The sequence below is a fragment of the Thamnophis elegans genome, chromosome 17, assembly GCF_009769535.1.
Source record: "Thamnophis elegans isolate rThaEle1 chromosome 17, rThaEle1.pri, whole genome shotgun sequence".
NCBI lineage: Eukaryota > Metazoa > Chordata > Lepidosauria > Squamata > Colubridae > Thamnophis > Thamnophis elegans.
The window spans coordinates 582,047-609,890 of record NC_045557.1 but is presented as its reverse complement, the minus strand read 5'-3'; the positions used below and the strand labels follow the sequence as shown (position 1 = coordinate 609,890).

Genomic DNA, 27,844 nt, shown 5'->3' with positions numbered 1-27,844 from the left:
TGGCTTGGCGGCCCCCAGTCATCCAAAAGGCCCCCTTCGCTTCCATAATCTCCTGAACCCCATGTGGGACGTTGACTATTAGATGTTCTCCCGGTGTTAACTTTTGGGCTTCCTCAACCAGCAGGGCAGTTGCTGCCCTCAGACATCCAGGCCCTCCCAACGCCCCCCTCCCATATCTATTTGCTTACTATAATATGCCCCAGGCCTTTGCCATGAGCCTAGTTTCCGGGTGAGAACTCCTGCAGCAATGCCTCCCCACTCATGTGCGAAGAGGGTGAAAGCTCTAGTGGGGCCCGGAAGCCCCAGTGCTCTCACAAGCTCACTCTTTATTTGTGTGAATGCGTGTTGGCGTTCTCCAGTCCATTCAAATATTTTCCCATCCCCTTTGACAGCCTCATAAAGGGGCTTGACAATAAATCAAAAATTAAGAATCCAAACTCTACCAAAACCAGCCTTCCCCAAGAATCCCAATTGTTTTCTATTAACAGAGGGCTTTCATAGATTGCTTCCCTCTTTAGGCTAAGGGTCTTTGCTGTCCTGTAGAGATGCCAACCCCTAAGTTTTCACCTCCTGCTGTGCAATTTGGGCTTTTGTTTTTTCAGGCACATTATATAGGCCTTTCCTGAAGCCCCCCCAAAAGGTATCTCATCCTCGGTAGTCCGAGGAACAATACACCTCTTAAGAACAGATCTTCTGGCTCCTGTATCTGTTAACATCTCATGTTTAGATCCCCCAATTGGGACTTCCGCAGAGGTGGGTTGGGGGAGCCACAGCTCCCTGCCCCTGGCCTCTTCCCCCTTCTTTTTCTGCTCGCATGGCTATAGCCACCAGGCATCCACTCCTCCAATATCCTTCTTTTCCGCATGTAGCACACTGGTAAGGTCCCACCTTTCCTCTTCCACGCCCAGACTGCTTTCGGGTTCCCTAAACTCCCACTCCTCTCCTCTCCTTTGTCCCCCTTCCTCCCACCTTTTCCTGCCTAAGGGCATCTGCTAGGAAGACAGCATTTCTGCCAGCCTTCTGGATTTCTTTCTCATTTCTTCCTACCCTCCAGGAGGCTATCTCAGCCAAGTCTGAAATGCCTTTCCACGGACCTCCTCCTACTTTCCGTAACTTTTCTTCTAATGTCCTCTGCTGACTTCCCTATAAAAATCATGTTCATCCTTTCCTGATTATCTGAAGCTTCAGGATCTAAATCAGGGTATTAGCTAAAATCCTGGTATATCCTTTCAAGAAAAGTCCTCAGGACTCCCGTCTTCCTTTTGCCTTATTTCATACACTTTTACCAGAGTCTTAATTTAGGGAACTCCATTTTTGGGTTCCATATAAGATTGAGAATTCAGTAGCCTCGTGTTGTCCCCATCATCACCCAGATCCCATTCTGGCTCCGTGGGGGGGGGGGGGGCATTCCCACCGGCTGTCATTCTCATTCTTCTCCGTTTTTTTAACTGCCGTTCCACTGCCTTTCCCCCCCCCCCCCCCAGCAGTCTGTTCCTCTGGTGTTAAAAGGACATCCATCAATGTCTGAATGTCTGCCCAAGTGGGGCTATGCCTCCTTATAGTAGATAAGCACAGAGAGTGCATTTTCTCTGGGTCTTCCCTATAACTGGGATTCTGTTGCTTCCAGTTATAAAGGTCAGAAGTAGAAAATGGGGTGAAAACGAGCCCTCCACAGCATCTATTTCCTCCTCCTGCCACTATATTTTCTCCGAGTGAGCCTGCAGCATCTCTGGTTTTAGTTTTGAATGAGATTGGATTCCACAAGAGTCACTCGCGGATTACCTTGTTCCTCAGCCTCCCCCCTTCCCTGGGGTCTCTATGTCTGGAGTATCCCATTCCTTTAGTAAGTAGGGGATGGCAGACCAGTCTCCGAGTCCTCCAGTTTAACCAGAGGAGCACTGGGTTTCTTTGTAAGAAAGGGAATCAAAACATTTAACCCCTTTCACAGTCGGGGATAGGGACTCTACACACACAAGCATTTACACATCGGCATACTTACAGATTTATCCTCCATTCAAACTGCTTGCATAAAAATCCACCTACAAATATTTCCTTTCATACTTTCTCCAGGGAAACCAATCATTATCATTATTTTAGGGAGCTTTCACAAGCCCACGAGCTCCATTTTTTCCAAATCCCTTTTTAAAAGTAAAATAAGAAATAATAATAAGATCCTTTTCTTTATTGTTATTAGAGGGTCTTACTCCTCTCCCAAGTCTTGGACACAACACAGAAACACCACCTCCACACTCCTCTAACAGAAATGGACTATTAACAAGTTTCACAAATAATCTCAAATCTTTTGTTCCTGCAATATTGCTTTTAGTTGCTCAAGAAGTCCCATATTATGAGCTCCCTGAAGTGGCCAAAAATCACCCGGATTTTCCAAGGGACGTTGAGGTCAGACAGACATTCAGTGATGTGAAAAAGGCTGCCTTTGATCCCTATATCTAATCCTCCTCATATCTCAGATTGAGGCAAAATCCAACCCACTGGCAAATCTTTGGGCAGCTTCCCTGTTGGCGGATCTCTGCATCGCCCCTTGATTTCCAGAGCACTCAATCACTGTCAAAAGAGCTCTGAGGGCGGCTGGCAGTGCAGAAACACCCAGTCTTCCTGCTTTCCTTTCAAGTGTGTGCCATGCCTTTGCTTCAGCCGCCAGCCCATCACCCTCTTTTCATGTGGGGCCTGGCAGTTTCCTCCTGCAACTTTCTCCTGTCTGGATGATGCAACCCCCAGCTAATCCCCCAGGGTCAGAGGCTTTTATTTTTGAATCTCTCATTCCCTGCAGTTGGACTGGAAGTCCTCCAAAGTCCCTTCTTCCTCCTCCGTTATTCTGTGTGAAGGTGGGCATCCATGGGTCCTGGTTGTGTGTTGTGAAGGCCTCCAATGTGGTAAAGGAAGAACCAGGGGTGCGTTTGGGGGGAATTGTCCACCCCCCTGAATGAATCCAATCCAGGAGAAAGGGATGGAGGACGAGTGGATTACAAGAGAGTAAGGGAAAAGTAATGGTGACATCTGGAGAGCTAAGAATGAGAGGCTGCCTGATGGGTAGAATCAGAAGCAGTTCTGACCTTTTCAAACAATTCGGTTCATTTATTTTAATCCCACCTTTATTATTTTACAAGCAACTGAAGGCAGCAAGCACTCCTTCCTATTTTATTTTCCTCAGAAAAACAACCCTGTGAGGTGGACCGGCCTGCGAGAAAGGGCCCATCTGGCTTTCATGCCATAAGTGGGATTAGAACTCACCTCTCCTGGTGATCAGCCCAATGTCACCCAGCCGGCTTTCACGGCCAAGGCAGGACTAGAACTCACCTGGTGCCATCGCCACTGCACCTTGTTCTTATGGCAAGGAATGAGGATCGGCCTGCTTGGTTCTGGTAATAAGAGAAGGTGGAGAGAAGACTATTTCGTGATAGACCCACAAAGGGATCGTGGGGGAAACCAGGCATGGAAGGAAAGGAGAGAAACCTGAATCACTGCAGGGAGAAAAAGTAGGAGTTTGAAATTAAAATGTATTATAATACATTGACAGTTGGAACAATTAATCAGTGGAACAGAAGTTGTGAATGCCCCAACACTGGAAGTCTTTAAGAAGATGTTGGATAGCCATTTGTCTGAAAAGGTATAGGGTTTCCTGCCTAGGCAGGGGGTTGGACTAGAAGACCTCCAAGGTCCCTTCCAACTCTGCTCTTGTATTGTATTGTATAAATTAATTATTTTAGTTGTCACTGGAGTTTGCATCCCAGCCGGTTCTCCCAACAGAGAACGTGTGGAAAGTGGCTCTTGGGAAGAATAGGTGGGGGGCTTGGAAACTGTTTGGGAGAGAAAGAAAAGAACAAGGTTGCAAAATGGATGAAAAACAAAATGTGGAACAGAGAATGAAGTGATAGACCGCATGGATAATAACAATGGCATATAATGGCGCCCAGCAGAAGGACAGAGAGGGGCTCTCCTCCTCCTCCGTACGAGGGGCTCGTCCCCGGGAAGACACGGCAGGCGCCTCGCTAATTCTTCACCCGCCTCACGCCACATGGGCTCGCTGCCAGATGTTCTTCCAGGCAGCGTCTCCCGGAGGAAACTCCAGCCCCCACCCTGCTGGGATGGGCATGATGGAAGGACCTCCATCCCTGCTCCCCGGGAACAGGTGAGGGGTGTGTGTGGATTTTCTGTGTTTGATATGGGAGGAAATGTGCCCACTTTGGGTCCCAAAATCAAATGAAGACCAATCAAGGAGAAGATTTGCAGCTCAGGGCAGAAAGGAGGGGACCCCACCCCAAAACAGACCATTTGCATCTGGAGGAGAGATCCTGGGACCCCCAAATCCTGTGTGCACAACCATCCTTCCAATTACCCATTTCGCCTCTTGGGAATACACTTTGTGGGTCTTTTAAAAATCAGTAACGTCCAAAGAGGGATAAAAGGAGCGTAGCTGAAATCAGGGACCGACCAGCCATCCAGCTACACTGCAGAACCAAACAGGCCACGATCCGGCCAGGTTTCTTCTCTCAATCCCGGATAAAAGCATGTTAGTTCCCTGGCTAAGCAGACCAACGTTCCTTGAATTCCAGGCCCCTCGAGGACGCCGCCACCCTCCTCCCTCCATCCGAGAGTCCGGGCTGTGCGAGGGAGATGAGCAGGGCAGGAAAAAACCAGCTCAGGTCTTCTGAGGCAAAGGAAACCGTCTCGAGGTGGTCTCGGCTTCCCTCCCAGGGGCTCATATCCTGCCATGTTTGTGGCGAAAACGGCTCCCTGATTCTTCATAGAAGAGAGGAACGCAAACCCTCAGATGAGGACCACAATCAGGGCCCAAATCTCTGTAGCTGAGCAAGGTGGTTGCACAGTGAGTTGATGCAAATGACTGCCGTTGTTAAGTGAATCACATGGTCGTTGAGCAAATCCAGCTCCCCCCCCTTTGACGTGGCTTGTGGGAAGGTCCTAAACGGCCATCCCAACGACAGACCTGTCCCTGGGATGATGCTGCGGCCATCCTAAGCGCTTGCCGTATCAAATAAACAAGTAATCTTGCTGATTGCCCAAGTGCCTAGATTTTGATCACCTGACCACGGGGGAAATACAGCAACCGTCATAAGTGCGAGGACTGGTTGTAAGCCATGCATTTCAGCGGCATAACTACTAACAGTCGCTAAATGAATGGATTTACGTTGAAGATTACCTGCCTGCTTTTCCAATTAGACTAGGGAAAGATTATTTTGACGATTTAAACAAAATAGTGTTGAAGTATATTTGGCAGGGAAAGAAAGCAAGAATAAAATTAAAGTTGTTACAAGATGCTAGAACAAGAGGAGGATTTGGCTTACCTAACTGGGAGTTATTCTACCAGGCAACCAGCCTGATGTGGGTTAAGGAGTGGATAACGTTAAGAAATTCTAGATTATTGACTGTAGGAGGACATGATTTGTTGTTGGGATGGCAAGCTTTCTTATGGTACAAGGGAACTAAAATGCAGGGGTATTTCAGAAGACATTATATATGGGAGGCTTTGTTGTTAAATTGAGAGAAGATTAAAAGGAAACATTACTTAAAAAATCCAGTCTGGTTATCAACTATTGAAGCATTTTCATATCCAATAACATGCAAAAAGGAACAAACAATTAGATCTGGTGAAATATTGAATGCAAAGGGTGAACTTAAATCGATGCAAGAACTGGAACGGCAAGGTATAAAGTTGAACTGGTTTTCATATGCGCAAATACATTCTAGATACGATAAAGATCTTAAAAGGGAAGGTTTCCATGATAAATGACTGATTAGATAAAATTTTGCTACGTACTGGTGAAAAGGTAATTAAAAAACTATATGGATACTTATTAGAGGTTAAGCTAGAAGAAGAACAAGTTAAAGAATCTTTGATTGCTTGGGGGGAAAACTTTGGACATGGGATTGACTTAGAGAATTGGCAGAAATTGTGGTCTCAAAATTATAAAATGACAATGTCAACAGCATCTAAAGAAAATTTGTATAAGATGTTTTACAGGTGGCACCTGTCCCCGACGAGAAAAGCAAGAATGTTCAAGAATAAATCTGAAAAGTGTTGGAAATGTCATCAGATACCAGGGTCATATGTGGTGAACTTGTTTAGAAGCTAAAAGATATTGGACTAAAATCCACACTTGGTTGGAAAAAGTGACACAAAACATAAAGACTTTAAACCAGAGGGTTCCACCACAAAACCGCGTTCGACTAAAGCGCGCTCGACGAAACCTCGTAGCTGACGTCATCAACAGGGCGACAACAGCGCGGAGACAGAAGCATGCTGTAAACCCTAAACCTAAAATTAACCCCTAAACCTAACCCCCCTAACCCTAACCCTAACCCTTAACCTAACTCTAAACCTAACCCTTAAGCTAATCCTAAACGTAACCCTTACCTTAAGTTGAATCGGCTTGCTTTCAAAGCGCTATTTAAAGCGCCCTTCTTTCTCCGCGCTGGCTGTTGTCGCCCTGTTGATGAGGTCAGCGACGCGGTTTAATCGGGCGCGGCTTAGTCGAGCGCGGTTTTGGCGGGTCACGAATATAAATGAACCCTATATCTAATATATCTCATTTAAAATGAAGGAATAATAGTGATAGTCAAACAAATGAGGTACAATAATAACAATGTACACAAATATATTCAATTGGATAATATGTGATTTCATATCAATTGTCATAACTGTCTCGGGCTCTTTCCAGCCTCGGGATCTGATGAGACACCTGGACGTTAGACTTTTGCCACAGGTGTCAGAGGAGTCAAAGGCCCAATGAGGGCAAGGCAAGAGCTGGCCAGAGCCCGAAGTGTCCATCTCCATGTTGCCATGATTCCACAGGAAGATCCGACGATCTCCCTGATAAAATACCTTTAAGTGGCTCAGTGTCAAAGTCCTCATCTTAAGGATGGGGGGAAATCCAAACTTAGTTGACAGTAACTAGCCTTGGTTGGCTCTTGAATCTTGACAGGTGGAAGTGTATAATCCATGCAATGCAAAAGGAAGCAGCTAGGCAAAATTCCTCTTTTCTTACAAAAACGAATCAGAAGAGATCAGCATAACAGCAGAGCATGCGCCCATACAGTCATGTAGCCAAAGGCAGGACTGGGACCCACCATTATTAAAATTAATAACTCTTAAGCAAAAAGATTTAATACCTTCCATATTCTGGACAATACCTAAAATAAGGTCCTACAATGTGGGAAAGCCAAATGACAAACGTATTCAACATTTTCTGGATTGCTTTCACAACTAACGGTTGAAGGGAGAGAAAAAAAGATCATTAGTCCAGAGTGTCAGCGTTCCAAGTATCATGCAGAATTAAATCAGAGTCCAAGTCAAAACGATCCTTAAAGTTCCAATTTAATAAGACAGGCATGTTAGCATCATGCTGTGGGATTCCAATTCTGGGAGTTACATCAGGATCCCACCCAGTTAAAAGTTCATTATCTTTTTTTTTTAATAATGTTATTTTTTATTACATAGACAACATCACATAACAATAGAAAAAAAAAACAAAGGGAAAAGGAAAGGAAAAAAAAAAGAAAGAAAAAAACCCCCCATCGTCCCATACAGTATGTCATTTGATCACAGGTGCATCCCTACTACGTTCCCCCCCATACACACATCCCGTATCTCTCTGTTGTATATTTAATAGACACCACAATAACCTAGGGTTTTAAAAAAAAATAGAAAAACCATCATCACATGCAGCATGTCGTTAAGTTACAAGTGTTTTAACATCTGCATCTTCAAATAATATTTACCGTCTCAAATATTTGATCTAATATAACTAAAGGCCTCATTTTCATTCTACAATAAATATTCAGTTAACATTAGCATTATTTTTCCCCAGGAAGTATACTTCTATTTATTGTTAACCTTGCATTTCATACCTTCAAACAGAGATCTTATTCCTTCATTTTTCAACAAAGCATCGCTGCCTATATATACTAGTTTTCATTTGTTCCCCTATTAGAATTGCTTATCAGCAGCGAAATATCATTATAGTAAGTTCTTAACCTTATACATTATATCCCCAGACCTTATATTACTATTTCATTGTGTCATTGTTAGATTATTTCACAGCATAATTATATCATCATTTACTTTCTTCAATTAAGGCATAAGTATATCATTTTTCATTTCCAAAGGTTTATATATATATATATATACATGATGATTTTAATATCAGTACTTTTTAATATATGGTAAAAAGTAATGTGTATTGCTGGTCTTTGACAGTAATAAAGATTTATACTCTACGAAAGCCAGGATGTTATTCTATGATGTCTGTATAAAAAGGAGCCACACCTTCTCCGAAGGGGAGTTCTTCCCTGCGTATCCTTGGGGTTATGTTGGGAACAACTGACCATCATGTCTTTAAGCTTTGATCAAAGATTAAATGCTGATTGTTATTCAAGCCTCCCTTTAAGTCTCAGCTTTGGCTCATTGGGACTTGGATGTGTTCTCAAACTTCTATGGGTCTCAAACCTTAAATTGTGAATTCACTCCCCCCCCCCCCCTTTCCAGGAGAGTGGTTATGTTAAAAAAAACTTTTTCTCTCTCTCCACATTTTTGGAACTTAGAGAAATACATAACTTTCTACGAGTTTTCTATAGATCAACTCTCAATGTAAGTCTTTTCACACAAAATAAAAAAATCAAAGTTCTCACCTTTCAACCTGGACAGGCATAAAATACATTTCTCTCTCTCCCTCTCTCTCCACTTACATATACCAACAACTTTTCCAGCCCTTCCCCCTCCAGGTCTTAGAAATGACAGAGAGACAGAGAGAGGGAGAGGGAGGGAGAGAGAGAGAGAAGAGAGAGAGAGGGAGGGAGGGAGGGAGGGAGGGAGAACATCATTTCCAGATCTGTGGAGATTGTTGTTGGTCTTCCCTAAAGTTTACTTCTTTGGAGTAACAACCTTTAAAGCTGCAACTACTCAGTTGATGACTTCTCATAACTCCCTCAAATCTGTGGGATGCTTGGATCCCACATAGGATCTTCAAAGGGAAACAGAAGATCTCTAGCATTCTCTGGTGTCTCTGATCCAACTTTCCCCACAAACATCCCTTTGTCCTCCCCAGTCAGAAAAACATCAAACAACAAAGAGGATTAGGGGACTGGAGACTAAAACCTATGAAGAACGGTTGCAGGAACTGGATATGTCTATTTTAATGAAAAGAAGGACCAGGGGAGACAGGATAGGAGTCTTCCAATATCTCAGGGGTTGCCACAAAGAAGAGGGAGTCAAGCTATTCTCCAGGGCACCTGAGGGCAGAACAAGAAGCAATGGGTGGAAACTAATCAAGGAGAGAAGCAACTTAGAACTAAGAAGAAATTTCCTGACAATTAGAACACTTAATCGGTGGAACAGAAGTTGCCTCCAGAAGTTGTGAATGCCCCAATACTGGAAGTCTTTAAGAAGATGTTGGACAGCCATTTGTCTGAAAGGGCTTCCTGCCTAGGCAGGGGGTTGGACTAGAAGACCTCCAAGGTCCCTTCCAACTCTGCTATTGTATTATATTAAACATAGTTTGTAACTCATTCCATATAGGATTATGAGTAGAAATAATGCTTTTAAACAATTAAGCCATTTTTGTAGGATTTTCACCATATGCTGGCGTAATCTAGGCACCTCCCATTGTGGGACGATTGGGACTTGGGCTACCCCATCTGGAACAGGGGCTGCCCTCTTAGGAGAGCTAAATATTAGTGGGACAAGTTCCATGGAGGGGGGGGGCATCTGGTAAAATATCTGAGTGATTTCAATATGGTGCAATTGCTCTCAAAGATGGGCTCATTAGAGAAGAATTTCTTTGGTTGGGGAGGGGTCCACTATACAGAATCCCTCAATAACTCTTTATTCCTACTGACCTTTTTAAAAACAACTGAGCATACCAGTGTTCAGATTTTCTAGACTCCCGTAATTGAGTCACAAGAGCAAGTCTAAAACTGGTTGTTCAGAGACATCTTCAGAAGGCCATGAATGATTCTTTGGGAGTTTTTAAGTTTGGGCCAGATATGATTACAAAATTTAAACAGGCCCTTTTCTCTCTCCCCTCCCTCCCCAATTCTATCCTGCTGGCTGCCAAACAAATTGTGGTATAGACCAGAGGTTCCCAAACTTGGCAACTTTAAGACTTGTGGACTTCAACTCCCAGAATTCTCTCCCAGAGCTGGCTGGAGAATTCTGGGAGTTGAAGTCCACAAGTCTTAAAGTTGCCAAGTTTGGGAGCCACTGGTCTAGACATCTGAGAGGAGAAAAGATGGGGAAAAGATGAGGAGGAGGAGGAGGAGGAGGAGGAAGGAGCAACCGGTCTCTTCCCCACTTTAAGTCATGCATCAAGTAATAAGGGGGAGTCCAATAAATGCAGGTACTCCTTGACTTATCACCAGCCATTCGCTTAGTGACGGTTTTAAGGGGGGTCCGGACTCCCCCTCCCCGCCCTGGCCGGACCCCGGGGGGGCTGCGAGGCTCCTGTGGCCGGAGGGGAGAGAAGCGCCGGTGGGACGAGGCTCTGGCGGGCAGCCTTCCCGATGGGTGGACTTCAACTCCCAGGATCCCCCCGGCAGCCGCTTCCAGATTTGGGGGCCTCCTGGACTCCCCCCCCCCCTTTTCCCTCCGTCTTTGGAGGCAGCTTTTGCGGCGCCCCTCCGAAGGCAGCCCGGGCGGCGCCTGCCCTCTAGTGGCCGCCTGTGGGAAATGCCCGGGAGACCCTCCCAACATTCAGGCTGCTTGAAATGGGGAGCAAGGCGGGCGGGGGGGGAGGAGGGGGCAGCAGCGCTCCATGGAGCCCCCCCACCCTTTGCCCCGCCCACTTTCCCTCCCCACGTGCGGGGGGCGAGGGGGGCTTTGTGCGTGATGGGCTTTCTGTATTGGCACGTGGCGTTTTTGCATCCTACCCCGTTTGTCCAAACAATCATCTTTTAACAATCTTGGGCGTTTGTGTAGTTGTGTGTCCAGTGGGTGGTGTGGAAAATGGCAAAATTGACTTAAAGAATGTCTCTAATTTGATTTCGAGTTGGAAATCGCTGCTGGGCTTTTTGCTCGAAGCTGGAAGAAAATATGAATCTTTTTTTTATTTTGGGTGATTAGGATGATTTTGTAAGTGTAGAAAGAGCTTGAAATGTTGTTGAGAAGCAAAAAGGTCGGGAGGGTTTTTTGTGTCATCTTCTGCAGTGGCCTCACACCTTGGCAACTTTAAGACCTCTGGACTTCAACTCCCAGAGTTCCTCAGCCAGCAAAGCTGATCTACGGCACCAAAGAAACTCAGAAGTCATCAAAGTTGTTGAAAAGAGCCAAGAACCGAATTGCTTTTACACAACGCTCAGTGACTCTCCTCTCCCATCGGATGAGTCCTGGACTTACAACGGTTCATTTAGCAACCATTTAGTGACATTTTCATTTGTCCGCTTCTGACCACTGCATCCCACGGACACGCGATCAAACTCCAGATGCCGGGTAACCGGTTCATATTTACGACGGTCGCACTGTCCTGGGGTCACGAGATCCCCTTTTGGGACCTTCCGACAAGCGAATTCAATGGGGAAGCCAGGCTCACTTAACAACCACGTTACTTGTGAAGTTTCCGCTGTTCGCCCATGAGGTCAATGTTGAGAAAAGACAGGAGACAAATTTTCTCGGGATGGAGCGACCCAGATTGGAACCTGAGAGCCCCTTTTATTGAGACAGGCAGGAGGAGCAATAACATGTGATAGAAAACAGCCTGTAAAAGTACAATTTCTAATCTACTGCTTCAGGAAAGTTCTCTCGTTCCCCTGAAGGAGAGAAAGGGACCCGCTAGAACCAGGGACGTGCAGTCACTAGAGGCAGGGGAGGCGGGGCCTCACCAGTCTCCTGAGGGAAAGGAAGAATTTTAAATATTTTTTAAAAAAATAATTAAAGCCAGGGTAGTTGCTACCAGATTCGAAGTCACAGTGGCTTGGTGTCTGCTCTCAGTGTTAACTATGGGAGGAGGCCAGAGAACTCGGGGCCTCTTTTGCTTAAGGAATTTTTCGCCACAGTGATAACTGTGGACAACGAGATACATTTTGAAAAAGTTGGACAAAGTTTCTTTGAAATGTCTCACAAGATTGTTCTCCGACTCTGCTTCTCAGTGCTTTTCTTAAGAGCTGGTAAGTTGTTTTTACTGTGTTTCTAGCAGATTCAAACCAGGACTGAAATGAATGTTTTGTCTTTTTGGGTTCATCATAATTTTCAGATTTAAAGATTTAAAACTGCGGTGGAACTTTATCTCCACCCAAAAAAGCTGAGTTGGAGAACCTCAAGAAAAAGGGAGATAAGTTTGAAATAAATTCTAGCACAAGAAATAGAAAACATTTTCTGCATTTTTTCTTTACAAAATATAAGAAACATATAGATAACGCCATTATTTATGTTTTGTGGGAATATGCTACTTAACAGTATAGTCTAAATTAAGAGGACTAAAAATTCAATTTCATACCCAAACATAATGCAGGTCCAGAGCAGTAAATAAAGAATTCAAAGTCCCATTTCATTTCATTTACTCAAATAACCACAAAACATTGAAAAAAACGAGAGGAACTGAAAAAGTTAAAAACAGGAAACAGATTTTTTTTAAAGCAAAAAACCCAAAGTTTGAAGAATACAGAAATAATTTTATAATCACCAAGAAATATATTGATTTAAAATAGGCCTAGCTAATATTTTAATCATCAAATGCATTTGTAAAGGTAGACAATTTTTAACAGCAGTATCTTGGTTAGGGCCAGTGAGGGGTTTTTTAATACAATTTTTGTGTAAAGTGAAAATGCAGAAACAGTTTATTGAACAGTAGCGGAAGGAAATAAAATATCTCAAACTGCCAAATACCACAAAGGCAAAAGTGAGGCACAAAAATATCTAAATGCTGAAAAGCAATTGAAATAATCACAAGAACAAAGAATGCTTATCAACAGGAAATATGCATGTGTAAAGCTTGCAGCAATTATGGGTAGCTAGAAAGTGGATAAAAGTAAGGAGAATTAGACAACTTGCAGAGCTCAGCAAAAAGTGAGGAATCGAGATGGCCGGCAGCCAATGAAACACCTGTTAGAGAACTCCTGGGGCCTTCGCTAGCCAAGGCTTAGGAATGGCACAGCTAGAGACCAATAGAACAAATGGTAGAATTATTGCTAAAGTGTTTTTTAGAGGATATTTCTTATTATTTCACCTTGTCCCGCCTTCTCCTTTAGTGAAAATGTATAAAGCTTTCTTAATCCTTTGTTCTTGGCCTTTTGACCAGGAACATTTTTCCTTGGAGTCCTCCAATAAAAAGCAATCAGAAAACCTGCCCCTCCTGTCTGGGTCCATCATTGGCTTCCACACCAGGCTCAGACCCCAATTGGGGAGAAGACAAGCGTGTCTTTAAACAGCAACTACAGGGATACATTTTCTTCCTGGATATCTGAATTTGGAATTCATGCCCAAAAGGAGACCGTCTCCAGTTAAAGAGGAGCTAAGGAGGAGAATCTCCTGCTAGTGAATTTCCTCATAGAAATCAATATCTCATTGTTGGGGGGGAAAAAGAAACAGGAAATCATGCAATGTTGATATTCTCCAAGTTGGATTCTTTCTGGGTCTTCAGCTGCTGGAGCCTTCAACATTTGGAAGATGGGCAAAAGAGGGTCATGTCCTTGGGGATTCAGCATCATGAAGCCACGCAGGATTTTCATATCTTACTCTCCAAACTGAGGCACTAAGTTTGGTGTGGAGCCGAAAAGAACTTGATTGCCTGAATTGGGGAGAGTTTGGGAGAAGCAACTGCCAATGACAATGGGTGGCTTACAAGAGAGGACAATAAAACGGGGAAGAAGATGGGCAAAACACTATATGAAAATCCAAAGCTCCCAATGGCTCAACGGTGAGCCAACCCAGGGGTGGAGGGCTATGTCGCAGGGCACAGTGGCACAGGCAGCAGCCGCAACAGGAGTCCCTTCCAAAGAGGGAGAGGGTGTAGGAGGAAAAACACACACACACACAAACACACACGGTTTCCAAGGGCTCAAAAAGGTTGAAAACTGCAACTAGGAAGGGGGCAGTATTGGAGGGGATTTCCCCCCACTGCTGCAGTCTTTGAAAAGGAGGAGCAGGTGGATGTGGAGAGGGAGGGGCTGGTAAGGCAGCTAAAGTGGGGAGGGGCTGGCTGACTACCGTGCTTACTGTCTCTGGGGTGTACAGGGCACTGCACACCAAGACAACTAGACACAAGAACAGGTTTCCCCCACCTGCCATCACGCTGCTCAACAACGAATTCCCACACCTCCTCCTAAGACTGCATTACTATCTTCTTCTTACTCTTCTGGGTAACTGTCTCTCCCCACTTATGACTATGTTGCTTTTATCTTTACAATTTAGATGGTTCCGTTTCTTTCTTAGTATGATTTGATTGCTTATTAGTAACTTACGACTATCACCCAGTGTTGTATGTTGATGGATGCCTTTTATTTCACTTCAGGTACACTGTGAGAGGTGATGCACCAAAGACAAATTCCTTGTGTGTCCAATCACACTTGGCCAATAAAGAATTCCCTTCTGCTCTGTCCTATTAACGGAGGACATTTCTTGGGTGAGAAGTGAAAGCAAAGGAAATCCAGTTGCCTCCTGAAAAAGCACCTTCGGGATGAGATCTGCTGCTTGAGCAGAGGGTTGGGCTAGAAGACCTCTAAGGTCCCTTGCAGCTGGCTTGTTCTTATTGTGTCAGCTGAGAAGGGAACTTCCTCCACCGCTCTAAGCCTCACTGGGCTCCAGCATCAGATTAGCTCAGGTCTTCATGTAATCGTCTGATGTTCCCGACATGCACTCAAATCTGCTTTATGGAGCTCTCTGTCCTTTACCTGCTCAGAAAAAGAGGAAACCATTTTTAAAAGAAGTTATTTTCTATGCAAGAATTTATACTTTATTACATATATCTATATCTATATATCTCTATATAAATATGCTAAAGATGCATCAGGTTTTTTAAGGGGGTGGGGGAGGTCTTTTTTCTATCTCAAAGGTTTAAAAGGAAGTTTAAAACCGGCCAAAGAAGTGAATCTATTACTGCCAAAAAGGAAAAAAGTCCTAGAATTGTCATATGTTTCTTCTAGTAAGGGGGAGCCTGCAAAAGGACAGGATCCGTCTGTGTCTGCTTGAATACCAAAGTTTTCTTTGAAAAACGAATCAAAAATCACAAAGTTTTTCCCCTTCTTCTGGGCCACCGTTTGTCAACTTCACCAACTTTAAGAGGGGGGGACTTCAACTCCCAAGAATTCCCCAGCCAGTCCCCCTCCCCCCATCTTAAAGTTGGTGGGGTTGTGAAACTCTCTTCCAGGGAAATCTCTTTAAATTTATTGCACTTAACCTTCTCCCTGTGGGGGGTGGGTGTTGACCACTAACTAACCATGGTTAACTTCTGCCTTGCTTCCCAGCGATTCGTGCGCTTGAGCAAAAGAGTCCAACTCTTTTGCAGACTCAACAAGCCAAGAGTTGACCTTCGTTTACATTTTGAACATGGGAGGGAGACCTTCAGACGGAACCCGTTTTGGGTTGCAATGATACTTGAGGGATGCCCCCTGTTGGTAAGACCCCTCCTCAAGAAGCCTTCTCTGGACCCAGCTATTCTTAAAAACTATCGTCCGGTCTCCAACCTCCCTTTTCTAGGGAAGGTTCTTGAGAAGGTGGTGGCCCTTCAACTCCGACGGACCTTGGATGAAGCAGATTACCTAGACCCTTTTCAGTCTGGTTTCAGGCCTGGATACTGCACTGAAACCGCCTTGGTCGCACTGACCGATGATCTCTGGCGGGCCAGGGATAGAGGACGTTCCTCTATCCTGGTGCTCCTTGACCTCTCAGCGGCCTTCGATACCATCGACCATGGTATCCTTCTGCGACGGCTGGAGGAGGTGGGAGTGGGAGACACCGTTCTATGGTGGTTCTCCTCTTACCTCTCCAACAGGTCACAGTCGGTGTTGGTTGGGGGGCAGAGGTCGACCCCTAGGCCCCTTAATTATGGGGTGCCGCAGGGGTCAGTCTTGTCCCCCCCTCCTATTTAATACCTACATGAAGCCACTGGGTGAGATCATTCATCGGCACGGGATTAAACACCACCAGTACACAGACGACACACAGTTGTATCTTTCCGCCCCATGCCAACTCATGGTAGCGGTGGAAGTGATGTGCCAGTGCCTGGAAGCTGTTAGGGTCTGGATGGGAGTGGCCTTCCAGCTTCAGCGTACCTTGGAGGAAGCTAACTATCTTGACCCCTTCCAGTCCGGCTTCAGGCCCGGTTACAGCACAGAAACCGCTTTGGTCGCATTGACCGATGATCTCTGGAGAGCCAGAGATGGAGGCCATGCGTCCATCCTGGTTCTCCTTGACCTCTCAGCGGCTTTCGATACCATCGACCATGGTATCCTTCTGCGACGACTGCGGGAGGTGGGGGTGGGCGGCACTGTTCTGCAGTGGTTCTCCTCCTACCTCTCGGACAGGTCGCAGTCGGTGTCGGTGGGGGGGCAGAGATCGTCCCCGAGGCCCCTAACTTATGGGGTGCCGCAGGGTTCGGTCTTATCCCCCCTGCTATTTAACATATACATGAAACCGCTGGGTGAGATCATTCGGAGGCACGGGATAAAATACCATCAATACGTGGATGATACAAAGTTGTATCTGTCCGCCCCGTGCCAACTCAATGAAGCGGTGGACGTGATGAACCGGGGTCTGGAGGCTGTTAAAGACTGGATGAGAGCTAACAAACTGGTACTCAACCCGGACAAGACCGATTGGCTGTTGTGTTTTCCTCCCAACAATTCGGCCGACGTTCCATCACTCAGGCTTTATCCCCCTCAGACAGGGTCCGCAACTTGGGAGTCCTCCTGGACCCACAGCTGAGTTTCTACCATCACTTGTCAGCTGTGACCAGGGGGGCATTTGCCCAGGTTCGCCTGGTGCGCCAGTTGCGGCCCTACCTTAACTGGGAGGCCCTCACAACAGTCACTTGAGCCCTTGTGATCTCTAGGCTGGAATACTGCAATGTGCTCTACATGGGGCTGCCCTTGAAGAGCATCCGGCGACTTCAGCTAGTCCAGAATGCAGCCGCGCGAGTGATTGTGGGCGCACCACGGTTCGCCCACAGAACACCGATCCTCCGTGAGCTGCGCTGGCTACCTGTCGGTCTCCGGGTGCACTTCAAGGTCCTACTTACCACTCATAAAGCGCTCCATGGTAGTGGATCTGGCTATTTGAGAGACCGCCTTCTGCCGATTACCTCCCTTCGTCCCATCAGATCGCATAGAGTAGGCCTCCTCCGAATTCCATCCGCCAGTCAGTGCCGACTGGCGACTACGCGAAGGAGAGCCTTCTCAGTTGCAGCTCCGACGCTATGGAACAATCTCCCCGTGGAGATCCGCACCCTCACCACCGTCCAGGCCTTCCGCACAGCCCTCAAGATCTGGCTATCCCGTCAGGCCTGGGGATAAGACTTTACTTTCGCCCCTCCCGAATGTTGAATGAATGTTGTGTTTTTACTGCTAATTATTTGTTACTCACATTTTCTTTTGTGTTTTGTCCTGCACTCGCCTCCCCCATTATTGTAAGCCGCCCTGAGTCCCCTCAGGGAAAAGGGCGGCCTATAAATGTTTAATAATAAAACAAACCCGCACTCAATCCTGACATGACCGAGTGGCTGTGGATGTTGCCCCCTAAGGACAGCCCAGGTAGCCCACCCTAAGCCTAGAGGGAGAAAATTTGCTCCCCTCAGAGAGGGTCCGCAACTTAGGGGTCCAGAATTAGTCCAGAATGCAGCTGCGCGAGTGATACTGGGTGTACTAAAATACACCCACACTACACCTATCCTCCGTGAGCTGCACTGGCTCCCTATCGGTCTCCAAGCACGATTCAAGGTGCTGGTTATTACCTTTAAAGCCCTACATGGCCTAGGACCCGGATATCTGCGAGACCGTCTTCTGCCGCATACCTCCCAACGGCCGATAAGATCGCACAGGGTGGGCCTTCTCCTGGTGCCGTCAGCCAGACAATGTCGGCTGGCGGCTCCCCGGGGGAGGGCCTTCTCTGTAGCCGCCCCGACCCTATGGAATGAACTACCCCCAGAGATCCAGGCCCTACCCACTCTCATGGCCTTCCGAAAGGCTATCAAAACCTGGCTATTCTGGCAGGCCTGGGGCTGTTGACCTCTTGACCGAGGTCCAGCCCCAATTAGACTGGGTGCATGATGTGGTTTTTTAATTTGTTTTCCTCCGTTTTTTTAAACTCTTCACTTTTTAAAATTTATTTTCTGTAAGCTGCCCGGAGTCCTTCGGGATTGGGCAGCCTATAAATTTATTAAATCAAATCAAATCAATTGTCCTCTGTTCAAAAATCCCAGGTGTTTCAGGAATCCCCCTCCCTCTGGTTCCATTGAGGATGACGTCCTACTTCTTAAATGAAGTTTGATTTCACTCCCCCCTGCAAAAAACTGGTCCGTTGTCCAAATCCATCCACCTGATGGGAAATTAAGCGGACAGCCCCTCTTTTGCTTCAAGGAATAATGTTGAGTAGAGACGTTGGAAAGAGCCTTGTTTTCCCTTTGGAAGAAGAGAAGCTGCCTTAGCTGTCTCTATCTCTTTGTCTCTCTGTCATTTCTAATGACAGAGGGGGGAGGGCTGGAAAAGTTGTTGGTATATGTAAGTGGAGAGAGAGAAAGGGAGAGAGAGAAATGTATTTTATGCCTGTCCAGGTTGAAAGGTGAGAACTTTGATTTTTTATTTTGTGTGAAAAGACTTACATTGAGAGTTGATCGATAGAAAACTCGTAGAAAGTTATGTATTTCTCTAAGTTCCAAAAATGTGGAGAGAGAGAAAAAGTCTTTTTTAAACATAACCACTCTCCTGGAAGGGGGGGGGAGTGAATTCACAATGTAAGGTTTGAGACCCATAGAAGTTTGAGAACACATCCAAGTCACAATGAGCCAAACCTGAGACTTAAAGGGAGGCTTGAATAACAATCAGCATTTAATCTTTGATCAAAGCTTAAAGACATGATGGTCAGTTGTTCCCAACATAACCCAAAGGATACGCAGGGAAGAACTCCCCTCCAGAGAAGGTGTGGCTCCTTTTTATACAGACCTCATAGAATAACATCCTGGCTTTCGTAGAGTATAAATCTTTATTACTCTCAAAGACCAGCAATACACATTACTTTTTACCATATATTAAAAAGTACTGATATTAAAATATAATTAAAAAGTATTGGCATTAAAAGTGGATAATAACACGCATGTTCTCAAATTGTTCAGGTCACTCCCTGGTTTACGTGGGTGAGAAGCCGATAAGTATGGGAGTAAATACAATGGTCCAGAAATTGTCAGAGGTATGTCCAGATAATTGGTACAAGATGACAATTATACTTCTGTAACCAATTTTTTTCTTATGGACATTGCAGCAGCACAGAACTTTGCCACTGCAGACGTGGTAACCGGGTTAGTGTCCTGGAGGAGGAAGGCTAGATAAAAATGGTCTGCCCTCCCTGGCAATCTCTCTAATAAGGGGAGAATATGTGCAGACCTACAAGCTCTGTGAAGCTCCCTGTGTAATAGTACATGCCTCCTTTACCACATGTACAAACCTGTTCTGCTATAGGTGTTCTCTTATACCTGCCCTGGAGGAGTGCTGAAGGGAGAATGTTAAATCTGGCTCTGAAGAAAGCTATTCTTTGTTTTGGGGAGATCAGGTCATTCAGATATCTTCCCACACTCCCTGTTTGATTCTGTCCCTACTGTGGAGAGGCAACCTATTTATTCTTCTTGGAACTCCATGTCCCCCATTCTATTGATTACTACTTGCTTTGCTTGATCAAAGCCTGGGGACATTAAGAATACCAGTGAGAGCCCATGAGAGCCCAGCTTGTGATCAATCAGTTTCCAGGGGGAGGGGAAATTGTCAGTCAACACTAGTGGGGACAGTCCCTCTGTAAAGAAATGCATTTTAAGCCAAAGAATGACCATCATCTTCCAGGCTCTTACCTGAATTTGAGGCATGCCTGGCTCAATTCCTAACTGGGCATTTGGAGTTCCTTTGGGTGCAGCTAAGATGGCTCACAGGAATTTAGTTTGTGTGATTTCTAGCAAGTCTCTCTTTGCAAGGATTCCTGTTTGTGCCCCATAAAGAATTTGAGCCAATGTTTTGGCCTCGAAAAGTTTTAAGACAGCAGGTACTAACTGACCTCCACCTGTATAAAAGAAGTGTTTGATTGCGTTTGAGGACCTGTTGGCTGCTTGCAATGTGTGATCCAGGTGTGCCTTCCATGTCCCTTGCGAGTGGAAAACCAGCCCAAGGTATCTAAATGTTCTAACCTGTTCTAAACTATGTCTGTCAGGCGTGCCTCCATCAATGACCAAGAAAGAAAACTCCCAGCTCCATTGTTCCTGGAATTAAAATAGTTTTACTGGTTATGAAAAGATGGATGCATCTCCAAAAGGCACCATCATGTTTCTATGCAGGAGGGTTGTCCTTGACCAGGTCCAAACACCGGCCACCAGCATCCGCAGAAGACTGAGAAGAAAACGCCCTTTTCATATCACCCCCTGTACCATTTATGCCCATCCCAAATACAGTGCCCCCACCCTCCCCGTTTCTATGGCAGCCGAGAGCAAGTAAGCGAAACAGAGGCTGACAGTCCTTCTATTTCCCAGGAGTATTGGCGTGGTCTTTTAGCAAAAACTAAAACTTTTGATTTATCAAAGTTAAGGACCAGCTTGTTTTGCCTGCAATAGCCGAGTGTTGCCCTGATTTTGCGCTGTGCTAGGTTAGGAGGATGGAAATCAGGGATCTGTAAGAGATCGATCAGGGGATTCATATAGAAGTTGAAGAGGGAGGGGGACAGGATGCAACCCTGCCGTACCCCTTTTTGTACCCTTACTGGGGCGGTTAAACTCCCTTGGGGATTGCACCTCACTTTCAAGGGGGAATTGGCATACAATTTTTGTATGAGGAAGAGGAGGCGTTGATCGATAGTGGTGCATTTTAATTTCCCCCAGAGGGCGATCCTGGATATTGAATCGAAGGCCTGCTTACAATCCAAGAAGGCCACAAAAAGAGAGGATTTTTTTATACGTGTATTTTTGTACTAAATGGTGGAGTACCAAGATATGATCCATCATAGATCTTCCTTCTCTAAAACCGGCTTGTTCGATTATCCCCCCTGATATTAGCAAATCCTGGAGTTTATAGTTTAGGTGTTTGGAATACAGTTTACTAATAACGCTCAGAAGACTAATGGGTCTATAATTGCCTGGGTCATTTCTATTACCTTTTTTATAAATTGGTATGATATAATTGCTACTCCCCAATCTCTAAGCATATGGTCTGTTTTGTCTATAAATGTAAACAGAGAGGCTAAAAGTGGAGCCCACCAACTCCAACTGGCCTTCTTTTTGATTATTTCTGGCAGGACATTATCAGCCCCGGGTCCCTTATTAGCCTTTAGGGCTCCGATCAACCGGGATATCTCTTCTGGTGTAACAGGGCGCCAGTGAGGAGTGTGGTCAAAACTAGCTTGGCTCTCCTTGGTTACATAGTCAGGATCTGTATAAAGCTCCCTAAAATACTCTTCCCAGGCATGAATCGGAACCTGATTAGTTGGGGGGTAGGGGGGGTTTCCCCAATCCCCTGGAGATGCACCAAAAAGGGATGTGTTTTTTTGTCCCGACTGAAGTAATTAATCTATGTCAAGACTCCCTCCGAGTCGCATTTTTTTATTTTCTTTTAGAAGGGTCTTATATTGTGCTTTCAACTGCTTTAAGTAGTGAGTGTGATCCTCAAAAGGGGCATTTTTACTTTCCCTGTACTCCATATTATATATCCTTTTTAGTTGCACGCAACCAAAACCATTTTTTATTCTTTGAGACCGGCCTTTGGGAGCGAGCTAGTGTTCTGTTAATGAGAACCGAATTCAAATTTAAAATTAAAGTTTCAAACCCCTCTAAGTAAGATCCTCCAAAGTTATTCCTTAGCAGAGATGTAGGTAGCTCTATGGTTTCTGGAACTAACATCCGTTTGGTAACTTCCTTAGCATTTTCCTCTTTCCATTTAATTTTTACCTGGGTATTTTGAGTCTCTAACCTGGGCAGGTAAGCTGTGCCTGCCCTCAGAGATCTCTGGTGCAATGTGAGAGTAAGGAGCATTGTATTATGATTGCTTTCCAGTCGTGAGCCTACCTCCATCTTCTGTAAGAACTTCCGATCATATGATATTATCCAGGAATCAACCGTGGATTTTCTTCCTGCTCCCCGAGAAGTATATTCTGCTGGAAAGACGCCCCATGGGGACCCATTAAGGATACAAAGATCCAAACATACAGTCATCTGTCCTACACACAAACCTGCCCGATTTGCTTTAGGGTCTTTAAATTGTCTGGAATGCAGGGATTCTCCTGTTACATTCTCATCATAATGGATCTTACATTGATTAAATAATGCTTGATCATTTGGTCCCATTCTAGCGTTTAAGTCCCCCCCCTATAATTATTGCTGCTTTGGGGGTATTTGTCTGAGCAGCCAAGAATAAAACCTTCTATGCTGTCCCAAATCTTATTGATCACACTATTCTTATTAAGTGGAGGAATATAGATATTAAACAGCAAAATATCCACCTGTTTAAATAGCAATAGCAGTTAGAGTTATATACCACTTCATAGGGCTTTCAGCCCTCTCTAAGCGGATTACAGAGTCAGCATATCGCCCCCAACAATCATAGATAGATAGATAGATAGATAGATAGATAGATAGATAGATAGATAGATAGATAGATAGCAATAGCAGTTAGACTTCTATATCGCTAAGGAAGCTGCCCTATGATGCTCAGATGGAACAGCTACCTGAATTCCCATGTCTCCTTCCATACCCCCTTCCTTGGCCTCTTATACACCCGGGCACAGGGCATGGGCCAAGTTTATCGGAGGCAAGGAGGGGAACGATGGGTGGTGGGTAGAGAGCAAAGTTATTCTACCAGATGCACCTCTAAGGATTCCTTTACCACAAATACATGCTGGCACACATTGGGGGTCAAAAGCACTGGTAAACTTTAGGACATGCTGTGTGGTAGGCAAGGATCTCTATTCCGCTATCTCTGAGCTGTAGCAGCTTCTCTGATTTGTGCCAGAAATAATCCAAAAGGAGCCAGGCACCCACCCCTATGAGTCCAACTTAAGGGCAACTACCCAGGGACAATTTGAGAAACAGACTTGACTGAATTCCCTAGAAAGGGAGGTTTTAAGTCTGTTTGGGGACTAGAATCTCCCTTCACAGGATGGCCTGAGGCTTTTGCTAGCAGGGCTAATAAAGGTCATGAAGTAGTAAACGTCCTACTGGAATAAATTATTCGGAGGTTTGGGCTGCCAAATAGCACATCATTGGATTGGGACCCATATTTCACAGCTAGGTTTGAGCGACATCACTCGGAAGCTTTCCTCAGCCTACCACCTGGCAAGTCCTCCGATGGGAAAAAATGTAATGATTTACAAAAACAACAGATAGCTAAGCTCCGCCAGGAAGCTCACCTGTGCTCACCTCAACCTTTGCCACCCTCATTGCACCTCCAAAGCGAATAGGCTCGAGCCTCTTTGAGGCCCTTTTGGGATGACCACATCCCTCCCTAAAGGCAGAGGAGAGGCCCATCCCACTGGTGGGCAAACTGACTCTTTGGAATATAATCTAATGGTTGGGTTGGCAATATATAAATCATGCAACAATGTTGTACCTGTTTCTTTAAAGCATACTGTAAAATGTGATTGGTTGCTGTTTTTCCTCAATCGGCCATAAGAGGGAGCCCACTCTTAGCTCGCTCTCTCTTCCTTAGATGCTGGGCTGATCTGAACTGAGTGAGCTATTGTAAGTTCTGCAGCTGTTAGCAAACTTTGAGTTCCGAACTGATTATATGATACTGGACTATGTTACTTGGATTATCCCTTAACTGAAAGATGATGAGTGACTGACTTTTCCGTGGGTGACTTGGACTGTTCGATGGACTCTGATACCAATATTTCCACGAAAGAAGAAGCCTATTTAACCTGCAGTGTTTCTGTATGCTGGTTTGTGTGTTCGCCAACACAACTCTCACAACACTTCTCTGACCGTACTTGGTCTCCCAACGGGGAGCTTACCTAACACTGGCCTTGTACCAGAAGGGTAAGACACCTCGCTGGGGTGATGAATTTCCTTTCCCGTTATCTGCAGGACTAGATCACCCAGGGCATCCGTTTCAGCCTGCAGACTGGACACTTGTAAAGACGCGGGGACCAACAACCTCCTTGGATCAGCAGTGGAAGCCCTTTCAAGGGCTTCAGACCACCCATACAGCCCTAAAAGTGGAAGGCCTGGCATCTTGGATTGATCACTTCCAGAGTGAAGAAATACCCACAATCTGCCCGTCCGGATTCCTGGATTCCTGGACTGCGCAGCCTGTGACTTTCTCAGTAGCAGAACTGGGACTCAAGTTATTGTTCTGGAACCAAAAGCCTCCGCAACCATAGTTGTGTGAGAGGAGAACTGCCATCTCCAATAGGTGTTTTCTCAATTAGAACATGTCCCCAAAAGGTGTTTGTGGCTACCCACACAAGGATTAGGAGTTACCCAATTATTACCACTAGCTGATTGGTGCGTCTGTGTGCATGAAGGCTAAGATATTAAGACAAATGAACTTAACAACCTTTGGGATGAGACCACATGATTTTGTTAGGTATCTGGGCTCTTCCCATATAGGTGGGTACCTATGTTATGCCCACTTTACCTGAAAGGAAGATTGGAAACCACAGGAATCTTGAACAACTCAGAAAGTACCTGAACCCCTTTCTTTGCTCCGTGGGCTCTGGTCCCTCAATAATGCTTTGTATCACATATAAGCGGTGGAGGAAATCCTAGCCAAGGAGACTGGGGAGTTTTTTTATTGCTGCAGCAAAAGAACAAGAATCCATTTGGACCGTCTCCAGTTAAAGAGGAGCTAAGGAGGAGAATCTCCTGCTAGTGAATTTCCTCATAGAAATCAATATCTCATTGTTGGGGAAAAAAAGAAACAGGAAATCATTCAGCGCTGATATTCTCCAAGTTGGATTCTTTCTGGGTCTTCAGCTGCTGGAGCCCTCAACATTTGGAAGATGGGCAAAAGAGGGTCATGTCCTTGGGGATTCAGCATCATGAAGCCATGCAGGATTTTCATATCTTACTCTCCAAACTCAGGCACTAAGTTTGGTGTGGAGCCGAAAAGAACTTGATTGCCTGAATTGGGGAGAGTTTGAGAGAAGCAAAGGGGAGCCCAACTGCCAATGACTCTGGGTGGATTACAAAAGAGGACAATAAAACGGGGAAGAAGATGGGCAAAACACTGTATGAAAATCCAAAGCTCCCAATGGCTCAACGAAGAGCCAACCCAGGGGTGGAGGGCTATGTCGCAGGGCACAGTGGCACAGGCAGCAGCCGCAACAGGAGTCCCCTCCAAAGAGGGAGAGGGTGTAGGAGGAAAAACACACAGACACACAAACACAAACACACACACACACACGGTTTCCAAGGGCTCAAAAAGGTTGAAAACTGCAACCAGGAAGGGGGCAGTATTGGAGGGGATTTCCTCCCTCTGCTGCAGTTTTTGGAAAGGAGGAGCAGGTGGATGTGGAAAGGGAGGGGCTGGTAAGGCAGCTAAAGTGGGGAGGGGCTGTGCTTACTGTCTCTGGGGTGTATAGGGCACTGCACAGCAAGAGAACTACACACAAGAACAGCTTTCCCCCACTTGCCATCACTCTGCTCAACAACGAATTCCCACACCTCCTCCTAAGACTGCATTACTATCTTCTTCTTACTTCTCGGTAACTGTCTCTCCCCACTTATGACTATCTTGCTTGTATCTTGACAACTTAGATGGTTCTGTTTCTTTCTTAGTATGATTTGATTGCTTATTAGTAACTTACGACTATCACCAAGTGTTGTATGTTGATGGATGCCTTTTATTTTACTTCAGGTACACTGTGAGAGGTGATGCACCAAAGACAAATTCCTTGTGTGTCCATTCACACTTGGCCAATAAAGAATTCCCTTCTGCTCTGTCCTATTAACGGAGGACATTTCTTGGATGAGAAGTGAAAGCAAAGGAAATCCAGTTGCCTCCTGAAAAAGCACCTTCGGGATGAGATCTGCTGCTTGAGCAGAGGGTTGGGCTAGAAGACCTCTAAGGTCCCTTGCAGCTGGCTTGTTCTTATTGTGTCAGCTCAGAAGGGAACTTCCTCCATCGGTCTAAGCCTCACTGGGCTCCAGCATCAGATTAGCTCAGGTCTTCAGTGCAAAACGAGGAGAACATTAAAAGAGCAGAAAACTCTGTGGCCCCTTCAGCTTTCACTCGCCTGGCTACGCCCCCAGACCTCCCAACCCACCTTGCCTAGGGGAGGACCCCGGAGGGAGGGAACGGCTGCAGTCCAAGGAGGGACCCTCGGCCTCCCCCTGCCTGAATGTGAGGACCGGGCGGAGGTTTTTCTCCTGTGTGGATCCTCTGATGTCTATAAAGGCTGCTCCTCTCAGTGAAGCTCTTTCCACACTCCAGGCATTTATGAGGTTCTTCTCCTGTGTGGAACCTTTGATGTGCATAAAGGCTCCTCCTCCGACTGAAGCTCTTTCCACACTCCAGACATTTATGAGGTTTTTCTCCTGTGTGGATCCTTTGATGTGCATAAAGGTTGCCCCTCTGACTGAAGCTCTTTCCACACTCCAGACATTTATGAGCTTCTTCTCCTGTGTGGATCCTTTGATGTGCATAAAGTTTGTTCCTCTGCCTGAAGCTTTTTCCACACAACAGACATTTATGAGGTTCTTCTCCTGTGTGGATCCTCTGATGTCTATAAAGGTTGCCCCTCAGACTGAAGCTCTTTCCACACTCCAGACATTTATGAGGTTTTTCTCCTGTGTGGATCCTTTGATGTGCATAAAGTTTGTTCCTCTGCCTGAAGCTTTTTCCACACAACAGACATTTATGAGGTTTTTCTCCTGTGTGGATCCTTTGATGTGCATAAAGGTTGCCCCTCAGACTGAAGCTCTTTCCACACTCCAGACATTTATGAGGCTTTTCTCCTGTGTGAATCCTTTGGTGTGCATAAAGGTTGCGCCTGTGGTTGAAGCTCTTTCCACACTCCAGGCATTCATGAGGTTTTTCTCCTGTGTGAATATTTTGATGTGTATAAAGGCTGCTACTCTCACTGAAGCTCTTTCCACACTCCAAACATTTATGAGGTTTTTCTCCCGTGTGGATCCTCTGATGTCTATAAAGGGTTCTACTCTCACTGAAATTCATTCCACACAACAGACATTTATGAGGTTCTTCTCCTGTGTGGATCCTCTGATGTCTATAAAGGTTGCCCCTCCGACTGAAGCTCTTTCCACACTCCAGACATTTATGAGGTTTTTCTCCTGTGTGAATATTTTGATGTGTATAAAGGCTGCTCCTCTTACTGAAGCTCCTTCCACACTCCAGGCATTTATGAGGTTTTTCTCCTGTATGGATCTTTTGATGTGCATAAAGGTGGCTCCTCTGACTGAAGCTCTTTCCACACTCCAGACATTTATGAGGTTTTTCTCCTGTGTGGATCCTTTGATGTGTATAAAGGTTGCTCCTCTGACTGAAGCTCTTTCCACACTCCAGGCATTTATGAGGTTTTTCTCCTGTGTGGATCTTTTGATGTGTATAAAGGCTGCTCCTCTCACTGAAGGTCTTTCCACACTCCAGACATTTATGAAGTTTTTCTCCTGTGTGGATCGTTTGATGTCTATAAAGGTTGCCCCTATGGCTGAAGCTCTTTCCACACTCCAGACATTTATGA

General features: G+C 45.5%; 1 long non-coding RNA gene across 1 annotated transcript; it reads left to right on the top strand.

Annotated features, from left to right (window-relative positions):
* Window positions 1-12,043: 12,043 nt before the first annotated feature.
* Window positions 12,044-26,572, top strand: LOC116520277. Its single transcript, XR_004256743.1, has 3 exons — window positions 12,044-12,135; window positions 14,478-14,786; window positions 26,308-26,572. It is a non-coding gene; the product is annotated as an uncharacterized LOC116520277 (long non-coding RNA).
* Window positions 26,573-27,844: the final 1,272 nt, after the last annotated feature.